This window comes from Protopterus annectens, chromosome 6.part0 (genome assembly GCF_019279795.1).
Source record: "Protopterus annectens isolate FY-2018-M chromosome 6.part0, PAN1.0, whole genome shotgun sequence".
Classification (NCBI taxonomy): Eukaryota; Metazoa; Chordata; order Ceratodontiformes; family Protopteridae; genus Protopterus; species Protopterus annectens.
In genome coordinates this window covers 399,854,088-399,877,033 of record NC_056737.1, presented here as the reverse complement: position 1 = coordinate 399,877,033, position 22,946 = coordinate 399,854,088, and the positions used below count along the sequence as shown (strand labels likewise).

The window sequence follows — 22,946 nt, the reverse complement described above, 5'->3', positions numbered from 1 at the left end:
CATAACACACATTTCAGCCACTGTACATGGACTGGCACAGACATGGAGGGGGTGTATCCATATTCATCGGGGATACCTACACCTCCAAGTTAATGGGGCAGCATGATACCTCTGTGATCATCCATTTGCAGTGAACATCAGCCATGCCTGCAATGCAAACAGTGAGCTGCTACAGATAACCCTCCATGACCCGGGAGCACCACTACAACTATCTGGAGACAGTGGTAAACATAACAGTCCTATCAGACACCCTGTTAATGATCAATGTCGGCTACCCTACACTTAACTGGATAACCTACTTGAGTATTCACTTGCAGGCCCAGCACTTCCTGGTATTTATCACCTCATATGGCATGCATCAGTTGGTAGATGGACTAACGAGAGGTGAAAACATACTAGAAGTGGTAATCACTGACATGTGCAACAGGTACACTACAGCAGAGGTATAGTGGTCACCGTTAGATCTGACCATGAACTATTCACTGATGGTTTCTACTCCCAACCATCTCCCCCACTCAAGGAACACACAGTGAATACCTTTCCTACAGCTAAATCCACAGTACTAATGACAGAGGTGGGAGGGTTCACAGCCCCATGCTCAGGGATGACACTGCTCAAGATACAGACAGAATTATGAATGCACTCTATAAGCACCTACAAAGATGTATGGGTCATGCCATCAATGGCAAACCAGGACTAGCTACTCCTACACAAGGACACCAGTCTGCTGAACCCATGCATTATACAGGCTATACAACAGAAGTAGTACAGTAGTCCAGAACAACAGCAAATCCCAAGACATTCAGATGTCCGTGACCAGTATTAGCAAGATACTTATATTACTCATGTAATCATCCAAGGCTGACATCCACAGGTAAATAGGCATGGATTCGGAATATGACCACAAAGACTTCTTTGGCTATGTCAAGGATGTAAGCAGTAACATACATATTTGCACTGTGCTGGTGCAATATTGCACTGAATATACTGACCCTACTGATATCACCAACACACTTAATGATACATTCGGAGCAAGCTTCACCCCCTGCTGGGCCCACAACAATACCCAAAACATACAGTATCCCAGACATATGTGACATAGAGGTGGTAACAGCCCTTTAAAATGACATGACAGAGCATCAGTGGAGGCAGATGGTGTCCCAGACTGCATCCTGCAGACACTGCAAGACAAAGTGGCCCCCCGCCTAATATAGCAATTCAACATCAGCCTCTACACAGGCTACATGGCCATTCACTGGTGCGTGGCAACAGCTATTACACTCCACCAAGGTGGTGACACAACTAATCATGGTAACTACCAACCCATAGGCCTGAGTAGCCTGATCTGCACGGCTATAGAGCGCATCCTCATGGCACTCATAAACATAGACAATGGTACCCTCCAGACACTTGACCCAACCCAGGTCACCTTGATTGAGTGCTGATCATGCCTACTAAACCAGTTTGACATCTTGCAGCCACCTAGACTTTAGGTGTGGGGTGTGGTAGTTCACACATACTACTTGGACCTCACCAAGGGTTTTAACACCATTCCCCACTCAGGTATTATTTCTACACTCACAAGCCAGTACATACACCTATACATCACAGGTTGGTTTGCCAACAGGCTTACAAGGCTTACACACAGAACCCACATGGTAAGCCTAACAGCCTCCAGGTCCAACTCTTGACCAGTCACAACTGGTGTCCCATAGGACTCAGTCCTAGGACCCTTACTGTTTTCCATATACTTCTCAGAGGTACGGGCTAACACAGGTGGACTACAGCAGGCCATGTTTGGTGATTACTGCAGACTGGGAGCCATAACTGACAGTCCAGCTGTCAGAGACATCCTTCAAGGGGCCTCACATAGACCAACACAGAGTGTCAGAGTGATGGCCTCCAGCTAAAGGCCACATACTACATGGTCATTCCATTTTGGGAAACTACACACACACACATATTAAGACTGCGGTGGTGGTGCTGCGGTAGCGTTTTCGCCTCACAGTTAGACGTTGCCCGTTCGATTCTCAGTTAAAGCGCTCTGTGACCGACATGCATGAATGGGCGCTCCTTCGCTGAAGGTTGTGCGTAGGCCCGGCAAGCCAGCATGTAAAACTCTACTGCCAATCATTAGCGGACCGGAGTTCCGCTGTGGCGACCCCTAACCGGGAAAAGCCGAAAGACACACACACACACACACACACATATTAACACATGAGTGGCAGACAGTATAATTCAGACGACATAATGGGTATGTGGGGACTACATTACATAGTGATCTCTCCTTTGACAGTCATATGTGCAAAGTAGTTAGGACATTCATCTATGTAGGCCATCTGATTACCTAAGGGTTCACATCTAAACAAACTTAGGTTATTGAGTCCCTTTACTCATCAGTTATCAATTGCATCATTGAGTATGATAACCCATTTTGGATGTACCTCAGAAGACACATCTGACAGCTTGGAGGGCCACAAACGTACCTCACATAGAGGGATAATGCCCTCAGACATGTGTCCTATGCTGCCAGACTGCATAAACTCATGCATTACTCAGTGGCATCTTGTTTACTCAGGGATGATATTTGCTGGCCAACAAAGCTGTGTCCAAGTCAGGCTTAATGGATATGCTCCACCTATGGGCATCCATGTCACAGTGAGCCACACACTGTAATGAGCTATACCTTGCCATAACCATAACTGGAAGATGCTGGAGTGACAGATTCCCATCACGGGTACTCCACATTATTTGGAACTACATCCCTGATTACATTATACAAAACCCCTCACTAACACTCCAGGGAATCCTTGCAGAGTGGGTGGGGAACAGTGGATACACCCCAGGGATCCCAATTTTCTGCTCCACAGAGGGACAGTTAGTTACTCAATGGGGTGGTGACAGCAGACACTTTTTGGCTATGCTTATGACTGGCTTCAGGCAGTTAGGCATGTACCTACCTATATATCTATGAATCTATACATACAGTATGGACACATGCTGATAGCTTAATTTACTGTTCAGGCATTGACTTACCTTGTGCCAATGGCAGTTGTGTGTACAATAGTTGAGGGCTGGCTATGTAGGATGCACACAGTAGACCACCAATACATGACAATTTACAGGTGGTCGTGTGTGTGTGCCATCCATGTTTGCTGTGTGTGCAGGTGGAGAAGGGTATCAGTCCATAAGTGCCTACACTGTCAGTGTGTGTGCTATACGTTCCCTCTTTGCCAAGGCATGGGCATACTGGGCACATCTTCGTCTGCCTACTGGGGCTGGCACAGGGTGTTAGTGATCTGAGTCCCTCTGTGCCTGTGGGACCATTGACTATGGTGGTTGGCTGTGAGGGCCTTCACCATTCTGTCCCTGATGCAGCTGTTTCCACAAGATCATATTGTGTAGCATGGCACATACTATGAAGATGTGGGCACATGTGCCTGGAGAGTACTGCAAGGCTCCACCAGATATGTCCAAGCAATGGAACCATGATTTCAGCATCCCAAACACGTGCTCTATGATGATTCTGGTTTCTGCGTGTGCCTCATTATGGCATTCTTGCGTGGCTGTGTGTGCATTTCTGATGGGAGTCATCATCCATGGTTCCAGTGCATAGCCAGCATCCCCACCAGGTGGTCAAATGGGATGTCCCCCCAGCAAATACCTGATACAGCTGTGAGGCATGCCAGATGTGGGAGTTGTGATAGCTTCCAGGGCTGCCAGCACACACATCCATGATAATGCCCTGGGCATTGCACATGACCTGGCAGTTGATGGAGGGGTATCCCTTGCGGTTTATGTAGCATCTACTCTGCTCACCGGGTGGTGTCTTGATGTGTATGTGCGTACAGTCTATTGCACCCAGTACCTCCAGGTAGTCTGCCACACGGTGGAAGAGACGCATATTGCTGGCCAACTCCTCCTGTGTTCGGGGGAAGTATATGTGCTCATTGGCATGTGGTAACATGGCATCCAGGAATTGGTGGAGTACCCTGGATGCTGATGCCTGTGAGATCCCCATGATATCCCCAGTTGGTCTTTGAAAGGTACCTGTGGCTAGTATCCTCAAGCTTACACATACCTTCATGTCCACTGGGATGGGTTCCCCTCTATTTCTGGCTCTGAGACGTGGCCAGCACAGCTCAACAAGTTGCTGTATGGTGTCCCTGCCCACCCTGTAACGCTCTACTATCTCCAGATCATGTAGCCCCTGGTAGGTTACCCTGGGTCTGAACCCTCTTCTCCTCCTCCCGTGCCTGCGATGATTGTCAGCATCATCCTCCACACCACCGTCAGTCTCCAACACATGCTGGTGAATCAAAGCTATGGCAGCCCCTAACATGTACATATTAAAAGTTCCCCATCTGTATACACCAATGGTGCAGAGTGTCTGGGAATACACAAGTGTGTGTGGGGGCTTTCACACCTTACACTATTGTGCAATGGATAATGCTGGTGCAGTTGGGTGTGTATGTGCAATTCCAGTTGCAGGGTATCTTAATTATAGGTTTTACAGCAGGTACTACTATTGTGGGACCTTTGGTGTTGACTTACACTTGACTGCCATGATTCATCTATTGCCCTTTACTTCACTTTTCAACCCAATTCCCCTCCCATTGTCAGGCACGCATCCAGCTGCCTGCTTTCTTGTTTTGTACTTTCCCAACCTAGGATTGTGTTGTGAAATATGTTACATAGCTGATCTACTGCAAGTTTGCTTTGTTCTGCTGTGACAGTTCTCTTTTCTTTGCAGTACAGCACCTCCCCTTTCCTGTTCTGCAGGTAGCTGCTAGCAGCCTTGTTAGCTGTTGTCAATGGCCCACTGTGAGTTTTTAGGTGTTAATTACTCATTTGTACTCCAATTACCATGCTGCAACATTTCCTTATTGTCTTCCCGTATCCTTCCTGTTTCAGCTATGGTGCGCACCGTGCACAGCCGTTTACCGGGTTTCGAGCAAGTTTTCAGACAACGTTCACATGCACTATTGGTTACCTTGTGTGCTCTCAGTTAAGCAAAGCTATGGCTACTTTCACACCCCTATCCTGCAGCTTTGCTTAGTAGCAGCAACCCGGATTAGCAATCCTCCAATGTGCTTACAGCTGTGGTGGCACACCCTTCTCTTGATGTCATGTTTACCTCCAGGCTCCACCTCAGTGTTGTACCACTACAATGTGTGGTACATCCTTGCACCGGTGGGGATTTTGCGATTCAGTATTACTTGAGTCATTTGCATGGCATTGACTAATAATTCCTAGTTACCGCGCAAAACACTGTCACAGACCCTTAGCAACCCTTGCGCCATGGTTGTGGTATAGCATGCGTGCCATTGAATATTATGGGGAATTCATGAATTGTGTTACTTTGCGGTTTTATGACATCTAAATATATTTTCATTGTGATCCCATTTGTGCACCGATGCACTGTGATTTTACTTTGCATTAGTGTGGCCATGACATTAAATGATATTTTTTATGTGTTGTGCATGTTTTTTATGCCATTGGCTATACATTTAGCCATTGGCATATATTAACATTATAATACGTAAGTTTGGTCTGCTTTCATGGCTCTGATTTTATGTTTGAAACAATGTAAACTGTTTTTTTTTATTTACATTTCTGCATGCTTACGCTACGCCTGCACCACTTCATGAATCGCTATATACCTTCATTTGCATGCTGCACTGCTGCACATGGGGTAATCAGCATATATGCACTGGGAGCTGCGCAGCTCTGGCATACGCTGGTAGTGCACATGGAAACAGCTCATACCTGAATCGCTCGGCGGCCATATTTGGTGTTAGATCACCGACGCTACTCCTGCGCCTGGCGCAAGCTTCATGAATCCCGGGGACAGTATATTTCTAAGATGAGTAGGTATGTCACAAACATTGTATACCATGCATTAATTTGCTTATCACCTTTGGCATAGGATGAAAATGTGGGGGGTCTTCCAATGGGTTAAAACAGACTACCTATTGCTTTGATATACATAGGGCTTTATTTACACAATAAGTAAGCACTTATATTAATTTATTTTTGCTGACTGCATTAACCTCACTAACATAGTTGCTTTTACTATGAATAATCATGTTTCATTTAATTGACGTGCAATTAAGCAGATATAAAATATAAAACCTTAGCTGGCTGTAAATGAAGAAAAGAAATTTTAATTTTCCAAGGGGACAAGCTCACATGCAGTGATGAACTGTATATTATCTATAAAAAAGCCACCAGCACCAAAGAAAACAGTGCAAATACTATATTAATAAGAATTTCATGGATTTATTACTCCAGCAGGTTGAATAAGTGAAAAAACAAGCTAGTTTGAACAAGAAATGAACATACATTAATCAAAATGAATTCATAATGGCAGTGCAAATACCCAACACAGCACCTATCCCAAAACAAGATAAGTAAAGGAAATATTAAGATATATATCAGACTGAAAACTGCATAAATATCTAAATGTCCCAATGCTAAGTCATCTTCCAAAATCCAACTGTAAAATAAAATAAAACAACAAATGACAAGTCAAAATGCAAATTTAACCTACATAATATATAATATATAATATATATTGGCGCTACAATACACAATAGTGTGTGTCCACCCACAGGTAAAAACTCTGAATTACAAGTAGAGAAAAATGAAAACTTAAAGTAGTAATACCTCCTGAATGGTCCCGTATTAACTGGGAAAATATAGTACACATGACATCAAAGGTGCATATTATGTGCAGTAGCATTAAGGTAGCCAGGAATGGTATACTGATCTTATTCGACATGATTTTCTTTAGTTGCTCCTCACATGCATCTAACTTTTTATGCTTTTGGGATAGTGGAAGTCCAGTCAACAGCCTCTCATGCAGTTCATCAACCCTATTCTGTTCTTGGACAAGAATGTCCATAAGAGAACCAAAGTCTACCAACCATTTCCCTAAGATGCACCTTATCAGCCTGTGCCAAGCCTCAGTGGCATTCTATGTACAATGCAGGCATGATTTAGTTGCCTCATTCCAAAAGTCAACTGGAAAAACAGGTGGAAAATATGGACATAGATTACCATGTTTGGAGAACTTCCTAGGTTTGCCATACAAAGCAAACTCCTCAAATTACTTGAGAAATGCTGAGGCTTCCAATGGAATTGGGGTACAAGGTCTGTATGTACTTTGTCTAATTCACTAGTCTCCAGAAAGCAAAGTGCTAGCATCTGGATATTCTAATTAGCACCACACATCAGTGATAATGCAAGACACTGTATCTTACACCACAGGTTTTGTGAAAGCCGAAAAAAAACATTGTTTACTTTGTACACTGTCCATGTTCCTACTAGTACTCCTGATAGTAGCTGGTTCATAGCTGTTCTACTATTCCAGTACACAAAACCATGTCAAACTGTAAGCCATGACTGACTTTTTGACATTAATATAAACAACAATGTGACTGCTTTAAGGGCATCATTAAATGTAACATAACCATGTAGACTATACAATTGCCAGGACAATTGACCTTGCATGAAAAATGTGCCATCCATCAACCAAACAGTGGCTGATGACAAATCTCTCAAATTCGAAGCAGTGGTGACCACTACTACATGCACCCACAAGCAGAGTCACCTTTTTTTTTTTTAACTAAGAAATATTCCATTTTTCAAATGTCATTCCGGCATATCAATATTCTCAAGACTTAATGGACATTTTCCAGTCTAAGTTGCATGTTTCCTCCTGAAGAGCTGGACACACCAAACCAAACCTTTACGGTTGGGTAGTGACACTGCAGTTGACTTTGAAGTGGATATTAACATATCATTGACCATAATGCAAGGGCAATCCTTATAATCTGTAGCCTTCAATTTTAGTCTAGTAGCTGTTTCATACTATTTCTTTTCTGTTATATCGGGAACATCCTGGTGAGGTACCATCTTTTGCAGCTCTTCCCCTGCAACATTAGATATTGCAATCACCCACCCCTTACATTTGTTAGACAGTTTTTACCTAAAGGCTCAGTAATATTTCTTATCTGTGACTTTTTCCAGATTGTACATAAAACCATCTACAACTGATATTAGCTTACTGCGTTGAGTCAAGCTTACTATAGTGATATGGTAACAATCTTTTAAACAGAATGTAAGGTTTACTTAATTGATGACTTTGTGATTTAATGAACACATTTTTCAATTAATGTTGCTTCGGACGAGTCACTGCCGTACTGTTCACACTCAATGAATATATAAAAACTGCAGTATCACAGGATCACAATACAGCATAGATAAAGCATAAAATAAACATTTCTCTACCTAGTGAATGCACAAATGAATTTATTCATGAATATTTTAAAAATCTTTCTTCATTCCATGTAAGAAAAACATGATTAAATTTGCATTATGTGGTGAGTAGAAAGAGTATAGGTTAATCAGAATGCTTTTTTTTTAATCTTAAGAGTACTACCGAGTAAATAATACTCAGAATACTCTTTTATTTGACAAAGTACACAATTAAAAAAATGATGAGTTTATTGGGTCTCAACTTTTTTCTTCAAGAAATTATAATTAGGAATTAAAGTCAAAAACAGGTTATACTGCAAAGCCTTGTTCTCAGAGCTGAACACTGACTATATGAAAAAGCAAAACAAAAGTGCTTTTGCAAGCAGGCAAGCTCTCCTTTACTCCCTGTGTAGAAGACTTTGGCCATTATATCCTGCTACTTCATACTGTCTATAAGATAATAAGAGGAAAGCTTTCTTACCTTCGGTGTCCTCTGATTGTGGAAACAGTGCATCCATAACATGTGACTAAGTCAGACTCAGCTTAATTACAGACATTATATAAGTCTTGACTAAACCCACTTCGATAAAACTCTAGGTTTCCTTTCTTTAATGTCCCCAGTCGATATCCATAAGTTTAGACTGCATACTGTCAACCTGTACATTATTTTGTACATTTATCCACCCTTAAAGCACTAACACAACACAACCCAAATGACACATAGCCCACAGACTCAGTGTGCTACTCAACCACAGTCAATAAGGCAAAAATACATACCCAACACACTAGTCATAGGTGACTCTATAGTCAGGCACACTGATGTCCCACTCACCAGGCTAAACAAGGAGAAGGTTACTGTCAGCTGCCTGTCGGGTGCAAGGATCCACCACATAACGCACGCACTCAGGTCACTCCACAACAAGTACAAATATGACTCTGTCATTGTCCATGTTGGTGTGAATGACCTGAGACGTACCTCCCTGGACTACATGAAAAGAGACATGGAAGAACTCTCCGGTCGTGTAGGCCAGGTAGGTATGACCCTAGCCCTGAGTAGCATTCTGCCATTGCCCAGAATGATACTGCAGTACAAGGACAAAATGATTGACTTCAACAATTGGCTAAGCTTCTGGTGTCATTCTAAGGGGATCCATTGTTTGTCTGCTTGGGATGACATGGTCGACAGACCATGATGCTTTTCCACAGATTGCCTGCACCTGTCGCCCTGGGATTCTGGATACTGCCTAAGGCTCTTGCTGCCTCTATAGTGCCTTTTTTAGGCAAGGTTCAAATGACAAATTCATCACCATAACAGGAACAGGCAAGCAAAAACTGAGGGTAATACTATTCAATGCTAGAAGTCTAAATCTCAAAATGCACTTACTCGAAGCACTCCTTAAAATGGAGAACATCGATATCTGTGCAGTGACTGAGACCTGGTTCAAGGCTCCTGAGAGCACCCCTGCACTACCAGGCTATAACTCATACCACACTTTTCGGCCATGTAACCTGGACTGAAGCACCAAAGGTGGAGGTGTGTCCATATTCATTAAGGATATCCACACCTCCAGGCTAGTTGCTCAGCATAATGCATTTGAGGTTATCAACTAACTCTGGGCAAAACTGCAATCCAAATTGTAGCTTGCTACAGATCCCCCACCATGCCCCAGGATTCCCACTCCTCTTTTCTTGATGTACTAGAAAATATTAGGGTTCAACCAAACACCCTAATAATGGGCGACTTCATCTACCCCACCATTAACTGGGAAAACTACTTGTGTACCAACTCTTTAGCTCAACGCTTTCTGGAATTCATGAACTTCAATGCCCTGGATCAACTTATCCACACCCCCACCAGGGGCAACAATATCCTAGACCTAGTCATTACCAACATGAGTGACCGGTGTTCCACACCTGAAGTCAACTCCTCATTGGTCCGATCTGACCATAAGCTAATCACCCTTGATATCCACATCCTGCCCCCATTAAGGAAACCATGGTAAAAAATTTCTCCAAAGTCAACTTCATGCTTCTTAAGACAGAAGTGGTGAACTTCATGACACCCATGCAGATGGACAATACAGTTACAACTGCTGAATCCTACACAGATGCACTCTATAAGCACTTACAAACAGAACCAAGATGCTATCCTCCAAAAAAGGAAGCCAATCTGGTGGTCCTCTGCCATAAACAAACTGTACAACAGAAGGAAGAAACTGTTGCAAAAGAGAGTAAAATCTCATGAGTGGTGGAGCTCCCTGAACAGCCTCAGTAAGAAGCTGAGATCCCTTATAAGTACCTCACAAAGAGGATTACTGACCTCAAACAAATGCCCTACACTGACTGTCGCAAAAATCTCCAACTTTACTCCATAGCATATCGCCTACTCCGAGGCGATCTCTGCCTAACATATAAAGCTATGTCAAACCCAGAGCTGTTGGACATGCTACACCTAAAGAAATCCCAATCCCTCTGAGCTACACGCTCTAGGGACTTAACCTTGTCATCACAATAAACAGGACATGCTGGAGGGATAGATTCCTGTCCCAGAGACTTCCCATACTCTGGAATAGGCTACGCATCTATGTCAAGCAAAGTTCTTCATTAGCACTCTTCAAGAAAAATCTTGATGAGTGGATGGGAAATAGGAAATACACCCTGGGGATCACTTCTGTGTCTCTACTCGACAGTGGCACAGGAAAATAACTTTTTTTGGGTGGCGTAAGCCAGGGAACTTTGTTGGCTAGGCTTACATAGGCCCTTCGGCCAACAGCCTAGTACCTACCTATGAACCTATGAACACATATGAGGGGCACACCAGATATTCCTTTATATGGCTCCCAGTTGGAATTAGGAGACCTGATATTGTGATTCTCAATACTTTGAAAATTAAAGTGCAATCTGAAAAAAAACAGAAAATAGCAAAACTTGTTACGTTTTAAGTGTTTTATTTTGCAGTGGGGCTATCTCCACCCCATTTACAAGATGGGGTCTGCGACCCACATAGAAACATCTCTTTGATCACTGTTATGCACAAAAGTGGGAATATACTGAAGTACTGCAGTCTTGGATCTGTGGGTATTCCCACATTCAAATATGCATTTCCAACATTCTAAGAATGACAGTCACAATACTCAAATCTTTGGATGTACTACTGACTTGATCAGGATAGCTAATTAGTTTATAAACAATGAATACACGTTGCCACTGGTGTGGGATGACAACATAAGTGGTATTGTGGATGCATTCATTAGCATGTCTCTGATATGCCGTGGCAGTCAGGCATTCTCCATTTCGGTGGTGCCATTCTTCATGAGGGCGTCAGCACATTGGTTAGCTGATTGTTAACCCTGTCATTACTCCTACATATAATTCCCTTTGGATCACCCATTAATAACCCTACCTACTTGATCCTGGCTAGATCTCTGTAGGATGAATACAATGCTGCATTTCAGTTTTATATAGTGTTCAAGGCTACTTGATGTCACAAGTTGGATGTTATAACACTTACAGTATTAAATAATGCGCAAACCTTTGTTACATTGTAAAATCTGAACAGGGGCTAGGTCTCCATGAGGTGAGTTTGTATGTTATTATGAACAAAAAACAATGAGAAAAGAAAACAAAATGAAGCTGTTCTCAGAATGTGTGCGGTATCATTTCTCCAACACTGCTGAATTTTGAGGACTACAATAAAATTACGCACAGCTCTGTTTTTAACCTCAGTTTATTTGTAAACATTTTTAATTAAAATAATTTTCTAAACAACTGGTTTTACAATCATCTCAGACAAAAGTCTGCAAATACACAAATACAGAGAAAACAAACACCATTTTGTTTTCCTACTGAATTCCATTACAGTATGTGCATTGGCTATTTATACAGATGAAAAGGCATGTTGCTACAGCACATACAAGCTATATTTATCTGGCAAATTGAAATGAAAAACAGAAGGCATTTTCTCCGTATTAACAGGATGCACAGAATGGCGCACCATTACCACTGCAACTGACAGAGCCAGACTTTATTTGCTATATAATCAAAATGCAAGTGTCTGAATTAAAAATAATAATAAAAAAATACACATGCTATAGTCACAACCTGAAACATAGCCAAATGCAATATACAACAGTAAATCAATAATGAATGTGCTATGATACATAGAAAACTAGTAACACATATTCAGCAGAGTCTTCGGTACATTAAAGCATTTTAAACAAAGATCACCTTGAGTATGTTTATAACTTTTTTGTGCTTGATAAGTTTATGAACCTTGTATGCTATATTCTAGTCTTCTTCATTTATTCAATTCTTTCATTTACATCTCAGGGTGCCATTAATTTATTCTTTTTTTTTTAATCAGGGAAAGTGTAGTGAGTCATAATTCTATAAAAGGAGCTATATATGCTCCACTGAGAGGAAAAATATTGGCCTGGGTTCAAGGACAATTCCCTTTTTCTGCCCATGTATAGCATGGGTTCATCCAATGCTCTGCTATAAAAATAAACCTGCAGATAAAGGTAGTGTGTATGCGGAAAATCATGTATTCTGAATAACAAAGATACTTTGGTAAATAGAAATAATGGTAAAACCAGAAAAACATCAGTTTAATGGAAATAATAAGCAACGTGATGTCTTAATGGCAAAAAAATGCATACCTTAAAAAATCAGTACACTATTAAAATAATTATGTTGGCAATCTAACTAAGATATAGGTTCAGGATAGTTAAAAACTGCTGTGGTCGCTATATTAATGGACCTATTCAGGCACAAACCCTCAACTGTCCTTGCCAGCAAGGTGATGTGTGTAATACAGGGGTTCTAGTCTTATTTATCTTGTGACAGCCTATACCAGTGATGGTGAACCTATGACATGTTTGTCAAAGGCGACACACACCACATTTTGGGTGACACAGCGATCACCAACACCCAAATTACTAAAGACACTGCTTTTGCATTCGTTGCTCATGTGGAGTGCACTGAATTATTTTGTGCCAGGAACTCCTGACACTCCAAACCCAAAATGTTCGACATCACTGGCCTATACTTTGCTTTCCTTCTGGTGCAGAGCTTATAATAATGCACTAGAAATTTTGAACAGGTTCCATTTTTATTTAGATATCCATATTAAATAAATTTCTTCTTGCTCTGAGTGCTAAATCAGAAAGCATTCAAGTGCAGACTGCTCAGAAAAGTAACACTGTAGACAGGCACACATGCACATAGATTAAAGGATCATTTCAGAAGACTGCTTTTAGATGGATACTAATATCCCCAACACTATAGCTCTCATCTCTGCAACCATATTAACACACCCATGGACAATCTTCCATGTTATTGACAAACAGCTTTATTTATATCTTTAGGGGGCCATGATTTGCATTGCAGTTTATGATTGTCAAATGGGAAAATCATTATGAAGCTACCCTCTGACATTCACTCTTGGAACTTCCAAAACAATATTAAAATCATATGCAATCAGACTACTGAATTATGCACAATGTTTTCCTGTATGTTAATAAAAGCATTCAACATGCTGTTAGAAATCCAGCATGCTTCCTTGCAAGCTACAAAACTAAGATTTCAGATATATCGGCTATATAAATAAATTACAGCGATTAGCTGGCATGTGACCTCTGACAGTTCCCAACAGCTTCGTGCAGAAACAGCATGTGTACCAAAACCCAGAGCAGTAAATGGCAAATCTTAACTTTCTCCCTGGAGTCATACATATCACCTCATATCTCATTCATGTGTTACATGACATCCTTCTCATGTTTGTTAGTAAATAATCAATGATTTAGGGTACCTTATTCAGTTATAATGTCTAAGAACAGGATGCTGTATCCTCCACTGGAGTAGAAAGATAAAGCAGCTCAAGATTTTCAGTGTCCTCTATAGTGACAAAACTCAGCTTCTAGCTTCATTGCACTTTTGATGCTATAAGAGCTCCTCATGTACGTCTTACATGTGTATGAACTCTCAGTGTTTTATTATGCAAACTCCACAGGGATTCCACCCCTAGGTGCATTACCTTTTCAGAAAAATGATCCAAGCTATGTTTCAGTGTACCTTTAGTCTCTGACAATTCCCTTACATCCTTGAACTGACATTTCTCAATGTAAACAATTCATCCTATATCCGTGGTACACTTGTTACATCTCTGAAGGGTTCTAGCACATCTCTGTCTTCTAGCGTCTCATTCAGTATCTACCTAAGAAGCTCACCCAGTCTAGCTTTCTATGATTTTTGCTATGCTGTCACCTTTGTCACCTGATGATCCTCTCTGACTGCTTCCTATGCATAGAAATGTGATATCCAAAAGAGGGCTGTCAAACTGTGTCATCACAGCATTAGCATATGCCAGCAAGCAGTAACGTAAACAGATAGTGTCTGAAGGATATTCTTTTACTGTAAAATCTTAACAGGAACCATATAATAAATTGTACACAAGGAAATAATTTCTGAACTGGTGCCAAAGGCACATGAAAACTCTCCATGACACAGAAATAGATTATCTGTGTCCCACAGATACAGATTATCATTACTGTATCAGAAAATGCAATGATGACTTCAGCACCTACATTATCAGTGTTTATTATCCTTATAAACAACCAAGTACCTTCCAGTGTATCCACACATGCACACACACGCATCCACACACACGCACACACACACACACACACACACACACACACACACAGGAGCCCACATGCAATTTATGTGCATTCCATTTAGCCAATGGGCAACATTGGTAGCATATTCATCATGAAGTGTTTCTTGTAACGTATACCACACGTTGGCAAAAATGATGAAGAAATGTTAACTAATAAAACCTTACACAAATTCAACATGAAATAATTTAAAGGAAAACTAAGTAGTATACTTTACATAAATTCATTAAAATGTACTCCAATGCATGGCAAGTTTTCAACATAATTTTAACTAAACCACTTCATAAAGGTTGCTATTACAGCAAGTGCAAAACAAAAAGACCGAAGGAGAGCTTCATCAACACCTACGCTAAATGTATATGTTCTGTATTCACGAATCCCTACCACATTACAGAGATTCATCAACACCTACGCTAAATGTATATGTTCTGTATTCACGAATCCCTACCACATTACAGAGATTCATCAACAGCTACACTAAATGAATATGTTCTGTATTCACGAATCCCTACCACATTACAGAGATTCATCAACACCTACACTAAATGAATATGTTCTGTATTCACGAATCCCTACCACATTACAGAGATTCATCAAGACCTACACTAAATGAATATGTTCTGTATTCACGAATCCCTACCACATTACAGAGATTCATCAACACCTACACTAAATGTATATGTTCTGTATTCACGAATCCCTACCACATTACAGAGATTCATCAACACCTACGCTAAATGTATATGTTCTGTATTCACGAATCCCTACCACATTACAGAGATTCATCAACAGCTACACTAAATGAATATGTTCTGTATTCACGAATCCCTACCACATTACAGAGATTCATCAACACCTACGCTAAATGTATATGTTCTGTATTCACGAATCCCTACCACATTACAGAGATTCATCAACACCTACACTAAATGTATATGTTCTGTATTCACGAATCTCTACTACATTACATGTGGTTTCTGGTCGCTTAGAAAGATTACACTGTGTTACGTAGTCTGTAATGAATCCCCCTCAATAGTTAAGGCTGCAAGAAAATCAAGGAAAATTAGCATGAAGAAGTTGTGAATTATGCCTGTGTTGACTGTTCATTCAGAATGGTATACACTTAGTGTACACTTCCTGTAAGCATTTGTGAATCTGGCCCTTAGTGTTAATATACCATAATAAATCATACAAATAGGAGCTTAAACTGTATCAAACTCATCTTGAATGAATGAAAGATAATATTCTTTCCTGAAAATTTTATAAACATTCAAACCTGCACACTGCTGTACTTTTAGGGCAGATATTTAAATGTTAGGCAACATGCTAAATGTAGCAGTGTACTTCAGTATACAGTTTTAATAATGGACTGTCACGCTTTCACACTGTGAAACACCTCCAACTTTGGCTTCAAAACTCATTATACACCAACAGAACACCCACATTTACCAATAAAATGCCCAGCCTGATTTTCCTTATTATCAATGTTAATGCAGAAATGCCAGTGACAGCTTAGCTCAACAATACAGTGATAACAAAACCATGAGTTCATAACTTGATTTTAGAATAATATATACTACATAACAGATAAGGAAGAACATCATTAAATTGATTGACTTGCCCTTTTTAAACTAAAAAAATAAGATAAATCACAAAAGTATAACAGCAATGTAAAAACATCAGTTATTAACAATAATAATAGTAATAACAATAATAATAATTAACTATAAAGACAAAAGAAGCTGCTTAAACGTTGACTTTTGAAGGGAGGGTTACAGCAGCTGGTTCAGATGCACATTCTGTTCAAAATAATTTTGGTTTACTTACTGTTTGCAATAGCATAGTAGATTGTGCCACACTAAATTTGCATAGGTGAAGGTTAGTATATTTTACTACAAATCCCAGCACCCTCTGCAGATGGATAGCGGGTTGCTCAAGAATTTTCAGCAGCATGCAGCATATGCTATTGCACATGTGTTTCTTTTTTGGTGCTGGCCTTACTGACCTTTAGAGCCTAACTGCACTTATCAATGACTTCATGCAGCTCCTGGTAAAAACTGATCTGGAAACAATCAAACCAATGATCATTAAAGCCTCCATATTGAATACAAACCTCTTGTAGTTTTGACTGATTCAGCTCTCTTTGTTATGGTTGCCTCTGATCCACTTCAGATCACTGCATTTATACAACTCAACGAAGGTGCTGAATCTGCACTTCATCCAATGCTGTGTATATAGCACTGATTGAAAATGTAAAGCAGTATCAATGATAAGGTAGAACTTTAACTGTGTAACACTCAAAATGGCTGTGAATCTGCCAGACTGCAAGACTTTTGTTAGCAGTTTTGCCCTCACCATTCCCTTTGCTCTACCAATATGAGACATCAGGTGTTTCCCCAAATGTAACTTTAGTCTGGTTGAAGACCAAGTACCTAATCAGCGGAGAGAGTGTTTGTGTGTGTCTGTGTGTAACATGAATATAATCACAAATGTTAGCTACAAATATTGAGATTCACAAACTTGACTACATGCCAGCAAATCACCACCCTGCGAATGGGTCAACCATGTGTCCTGCAGAGGGCAAGTGGCTCTCCGGCATTCAACTTATTTTTTTTTTATAAATCCCATGTCAACCAAAATAGCTTTTGCCACTACTCACTGTCCCCCTAAATGTATACACACATACATCTATGATTGAAATGCAGTTTATCAAACTGCAACTGATTAAAAGAAACCATTGAACCTCAATCAATTGTGTCTCAGAGATCGGCTTTAACATGGATCCTGCAGGAGGGCTTGTCTCACATGTGGCTTAAAATCATATACTAAATGCACAAGGCCAGAGTAGGGCAAGTATAATACACTGCTTTTGATTGGTTGAACTTGATCACTTTTTAGCAGGGATTGCTACCTGCATTGAGTTTAAACATTATTCTTTCAAGCAATTGTGAAGAGTCAGGAAGATGTGACAGTCATTAAAACACAAAATTTTTTTTTCACTTAACGCTTTATGTTTTAATGACTGCCATGTTTTAATGACATTTCTTTAAACTGTATGCAGTTTAGCAGATTAGGAGTAGGGATTTCTATCAGCACAATACTGTATGTAAATGCTGTTGTTTTATGCATTTGTTTAGTGTATATCACAATCATTTTGCAGCATAATACTAATCAAAATATACAGTATTAAGTGATCAAACCTTTCCTTTTATTTCTGAGTGTTACTTCTTTTCTGACTGTTCATTTAATTGCATGCGTTTAACAATTAGATAAAACAGTATGGTTTTAAAACAGTATGATAGAGATCCATACCTCATCTGTAAAACTCCATATATTTAGATGAAGAACCAGTAAGGCATGACAGTCATTAAATTATAAAAACAAATATTTTTTGCACTTAATACTGCAGTTTAATGACAGTTATGTTATACTACATTATTCATGCATAAGTGAAAAATGTTATGCCAAAAGCTGGCTTAAGTGTATACATTAAATGTGTGTGTGTGTCCATATATCCAGTTCCCATGATACTGACGTAAGTCTAATTGAAGGATAGTTATGCATGTCTACTACACTGACTGACAGCTTCAGTGAAGCATGGATTTCTAATTTGTTTTACATTAAGTACTAGCTGACATAATGGAATGATGGAAGGTAGTGTAATCTGGAGTCTGGTCTGTTTTTGTATAACGCAGTTAGAAATATATTAGTTTTATGCAGGATCACACTGTGTGTGTGTGTGTGTGGGGGGGGTGCACAAAGGAGCAGGATGACCTTTTACTGTAGGTGTTATTTGCCCCTTTCTCCTCTGTTGTATGATTGTGGAGTTAGTTTATTAAAATACATTGGTATTGGGATGCAGGAGGACTTGCCCCCCCCTACAAACACACTACTTTAATTGCCTTCTTTACACTTTAAATAACTGCATTTTTTCATTTAAAAATGCTAAAATGCAGTTTAGATGTTTAGCTTTTTTATCTATTATTGGCAGCCAAAAATGATGTTGATGTAACAGCACAACTATAACCTATTAATCACTAATAGGAGTAAATATGCAGAACAAGTGTGAAAGACTTGACCTATTCTAAGATAACTTGTCCAAATGGCTATGGCTTACAGTTACTACCCCAGTTCGAGTCAACCAACAATGAGCTACATATAAAAGCATATAAATACTGTATGCCCTGTAAACTGGAGTTAGATTTGATGAAGCCCATTTAAGGGTAAAAGCCCTCATCTGTTTAATTTATTTTCAGTACAGTACTGATTTTAAAGAAGTTATGTGCTGGATTACTCTGAAGTCTCAAATGAACTAATATATGGATCGCAGTTCTTTTTTCATGATTTCAAGGTGTAGCTGCAGCAACTTTGTTCGTCACAGAGTACTCTCTATATATATATATATATATATATATATATATATATGTATGTATGTATGTATTACATGGTCTCTTCTCTAACAACCTTCTGATGTCTTTGCCCCTACTTCCAGCAATAACTTTCTTGTTCAGAATGACTCTTTCACATCTCCCTGGCATGATCATGTGCACCAATACCATGTGCCATATATCTCCTGGTTTCAAGTCTGAAGAACTTTACATGCTGTAGCCGCTGGTCATATTCTTGTTTATTCATCCCACAGACCATTTCTCCAGCAGTGCAATGTCATTTTCCTTGTGTGGCCTCAAGAACTGCATGCAGTACTTGAGGAGTGGTCTGATGAAGGCCCTATAAAAACATTACTTCATTCTCTTTGGAATGTATCCCCCCTGGGGATACATCCCAATATTCTGTTTTAGTTACCACTGCTCTCTCATATTCAGGTTTCATCAGTACCACTAAATGCCTTTCCTGGTCTGCTGCCCTCATTTCCACTCCTCCCAGCTGATAATTTTCACCAGGGTTATTCTGGTCCACGTACAGAGCTTTGCATTTGTCTGCAGTGAACCTCAGCTGGTAGCATTCTGGCCACTTGTTCAACTTCAGCAAGTCCTTTGCTAGACTGCAGTCTAAGTGTGATTGTCAAGTTTATGACCAGGGCCACTAGAACACTGCAGAAAACTATACTGAAATATGGAAATATTTTGCAGACAGTGCACAAAAGTTTAAAACTTCACTCAGCTCCACTGTCCCTAACTGTTCTTTATACTGCAGCTTGTATTAATCACATAGATTAGTTGGCAGATGTTGCCATATATAAATGCTGCCAGTATGAGGTCTACTTAAATGCAATGTAGAATGAGATTTGCATAATACATCTTCCACACCTCCAAATATCAGGCTATGTACCGCAACACACATACTAAATATTCATTCAGATATTCCATTTTGAATTGACTGGAGTGAAAACATTATAAATAACCTGTGTCTGTTTTGCCAAGAAAGGAGGTTACAAAGTTAGTTACTGAACTGCTGCACCTCATTCAATACATTTATCATTTATATTTAATCCCAAAACTCTTTCAGTGTAAAGAGCATATTTGCATTGGGCCAAAAATTGCTATAAACAGTAACACAGGCGCATGCATCACTAGTAAAAGGGTTTCTATTCTACAACAGTGAATGCAGCACTGCAAGTACTTTTTTTTGTTCTAACCAAAATGACTCGATAGGGTAAACATAGTAAGATGATATTGATTTATGACTATTTTCTTCTTCTCATATGCACTCTGGGTCCTTAAAAGATAAGATTGTAATGAGATATACTTTCATGCAGCATCTTTTTTGTATTAACTTAAAATGGCAGTACTCAGAATTACTTCGTACGTTGAAAATCTCTGGATAGAACATGTGACATTTTCGTCTATTAATACTTTCTTGTCTCATTACTACATTTTAAACACAATTTAATCCCTTTCCTCATTAAATATGAAATAGTGGTTAAATTAGATCTTTTAAAAGATACAAACTACATTCATCCTCTGTTTCTGTCATTGGTACCAGGATTATTCTCTGACACTGCAGAGAAAGTTCTGAATATCAAAAGATTTGATAGTTTTATGGTGGTGGGGATGAGAACACAAAGCTGTAAATGACAGTACACAGTAAAACAGTTGTAAATCCCCAAAGATTCAACAGATTTGTGACTTCAGCAGAAGGGAAAGAAAAAAGGGTTTCAAACATTTTGCTACATGGACATTTTTGAGGGCTAAACAAAGTGCAAAGGGAAAGATGATGCAAGAGCCAGGGAGATAAATTCTTAAAGAATATTGGATTTCATCCACACCTGACATTTTAACTAATAGGATCATAGGAGGTTACTAAACTAATGGCCCCAGGGCCCTTACAAAGGTTACTAAGCTAATGGCCCCGGGGCCCTTACAAACCTAGCCAAGAGTTTATCCCTCATCTGTCATGAGTTGGGTTACTTGGTACAGTTACTGTTTCTGGCTGGCTGTCTCAGTAAAGGAAATTAGAGATTTATGATCACCTGTGACGATATAGAGCAATTTCTTGCATGGCACCTCTGGGATTCCACGTGTCCTTGCTTGACAGTGGCATAGGGTGCTAACTTGGAACATGGGCTAAATTCTTGGCTAGGCTTGAAAGGTCCTCAGGGCCACTAGCGTAGCAACTTCCTACAATCCTATGAAAATGGTCATTTCTCACCCTGCCCGTGTCTAAGAGGGTACTCAGCAATGTTCATATGTGTGTACCAGGCTAATGGCCCAGGAGCCTTTACAAGCCTAGCCCATAGGAAGATAAGGAAGGTAAATAGCACAAAAATGATAAAGAAAAAAATGAAACAGCTAAATCATGTTTTTTACCCATGACTTTGTATGGATACATTTTTTTTTATAATGAAAATATGCTCAGCAAAAAGGCAATGATTTGTTTAGGGCATAGACATCTTTTAAAATGAATGGGAATTACTGTTTCCAACTCCACTAAACACATTCAACTATTTAAAAATAGCCAAGACAACTAACATCTCATACATTTAAATTAACATCTTTTCAGGGTGAGACATTTATAGTAGGAAAACTCTCCAAGCCATAAATAACACAAATTTGCAGTCATCACTTCATCGAGGTGAAAAGGGATATTTTCACATCCTCTTTGCCACTGAAAAGTTCTCTGAATGTTTAACTTAGTGAGGATTTTTCATTCACATCCTCTAAGGTAAGTAAGGTAAGCCAGGTATTTCTCCCTTTGGAATATGCAAATGGCAGGGTTGAAATTCTGCCATTTACAGTACTGTGTAAATGACAGAAAATAACTTGGGGTCTTATGGGTACAGTCATGCTTATGAAGTTGCATGACATCCTGGTGTGAAACAGCACCAAATGTATGCACCTCAAACATGGTACCTTCCAGAAAAAAAGGGCAAGAAGTGTCATATGATCAGTAGAAAGGATGAAGCCCAATGGGTTACCCATCAAGGAGGGTTTATGTGTTACACACCATATATCAGAAAATCTCAAGCTGTCCTGTACCATATTGTTCATAGATTAGTACTCCAATCTCTTGTGAGACTCAAACTCTGCACCTTATGTTTGCAAGGCAAACACCTTAACCATTAGGCCACCCTCCCAACCCCTTAGTACATGCAGGAGTCTTGTAAATTCCAGTCTGGATTTCCTATAGTTTTTGTCAGTAAAATTTATTAGGAAACTCCGGTCCTCATCAACACTAGCATTTGATCACCGCAGTAACCCACATGGCCTGTAAGTTCCCCATCCTAGCTACCTCAGTTGCAGTAGTGGAGAGTCATGTGCCACATGACCACCATTCTTTGCTGCAGAAGAATTTTACTGTATGTGTACACCGACCCCTCATATGGTTCTTGTGCTAGGGGTTAATTTGCAATGGTCGCAATAAGTATAAATCACGCCAATACAAATTTACATTGCTCTGTATATGCCTTTGATTGCTCTATAGGGTACTCGGCCTGACAGTCTCTGGTAGAAGACATATCCCTAATGCTATCTCCTCAAACTGTCAGCCCAAAAAGAACACACCTGTTCTTTCCTCGGCCAACATCTATCAGTCTTATGTTCCTTATTTTAA

At 39.9% G+C, this 22,946-nt stretch overlaps 1 long non-coding RNA gene across 1 annotated transcript; it reads right to left on the bottom strand.

Moving 5' to 3' along the window:
* Positions 1-11,973: 11,973 nt before the first annotated feature.
* On the bottom strand, positions 11,974-22,396 carry LOC122804336. The gene is made up of 2 exons (XR_006365213.1): positions 15,345-22,396; positions 11,974-15,280 (listed from the first exon to the last, which is right to left on the bottom strand). It is a non-coding gene; the product is annotated as an uncharacterized LOC122804336 (long non-coding RNA).
* Positions 22,397-22,946: the final 550 nt, after the last annotated feature.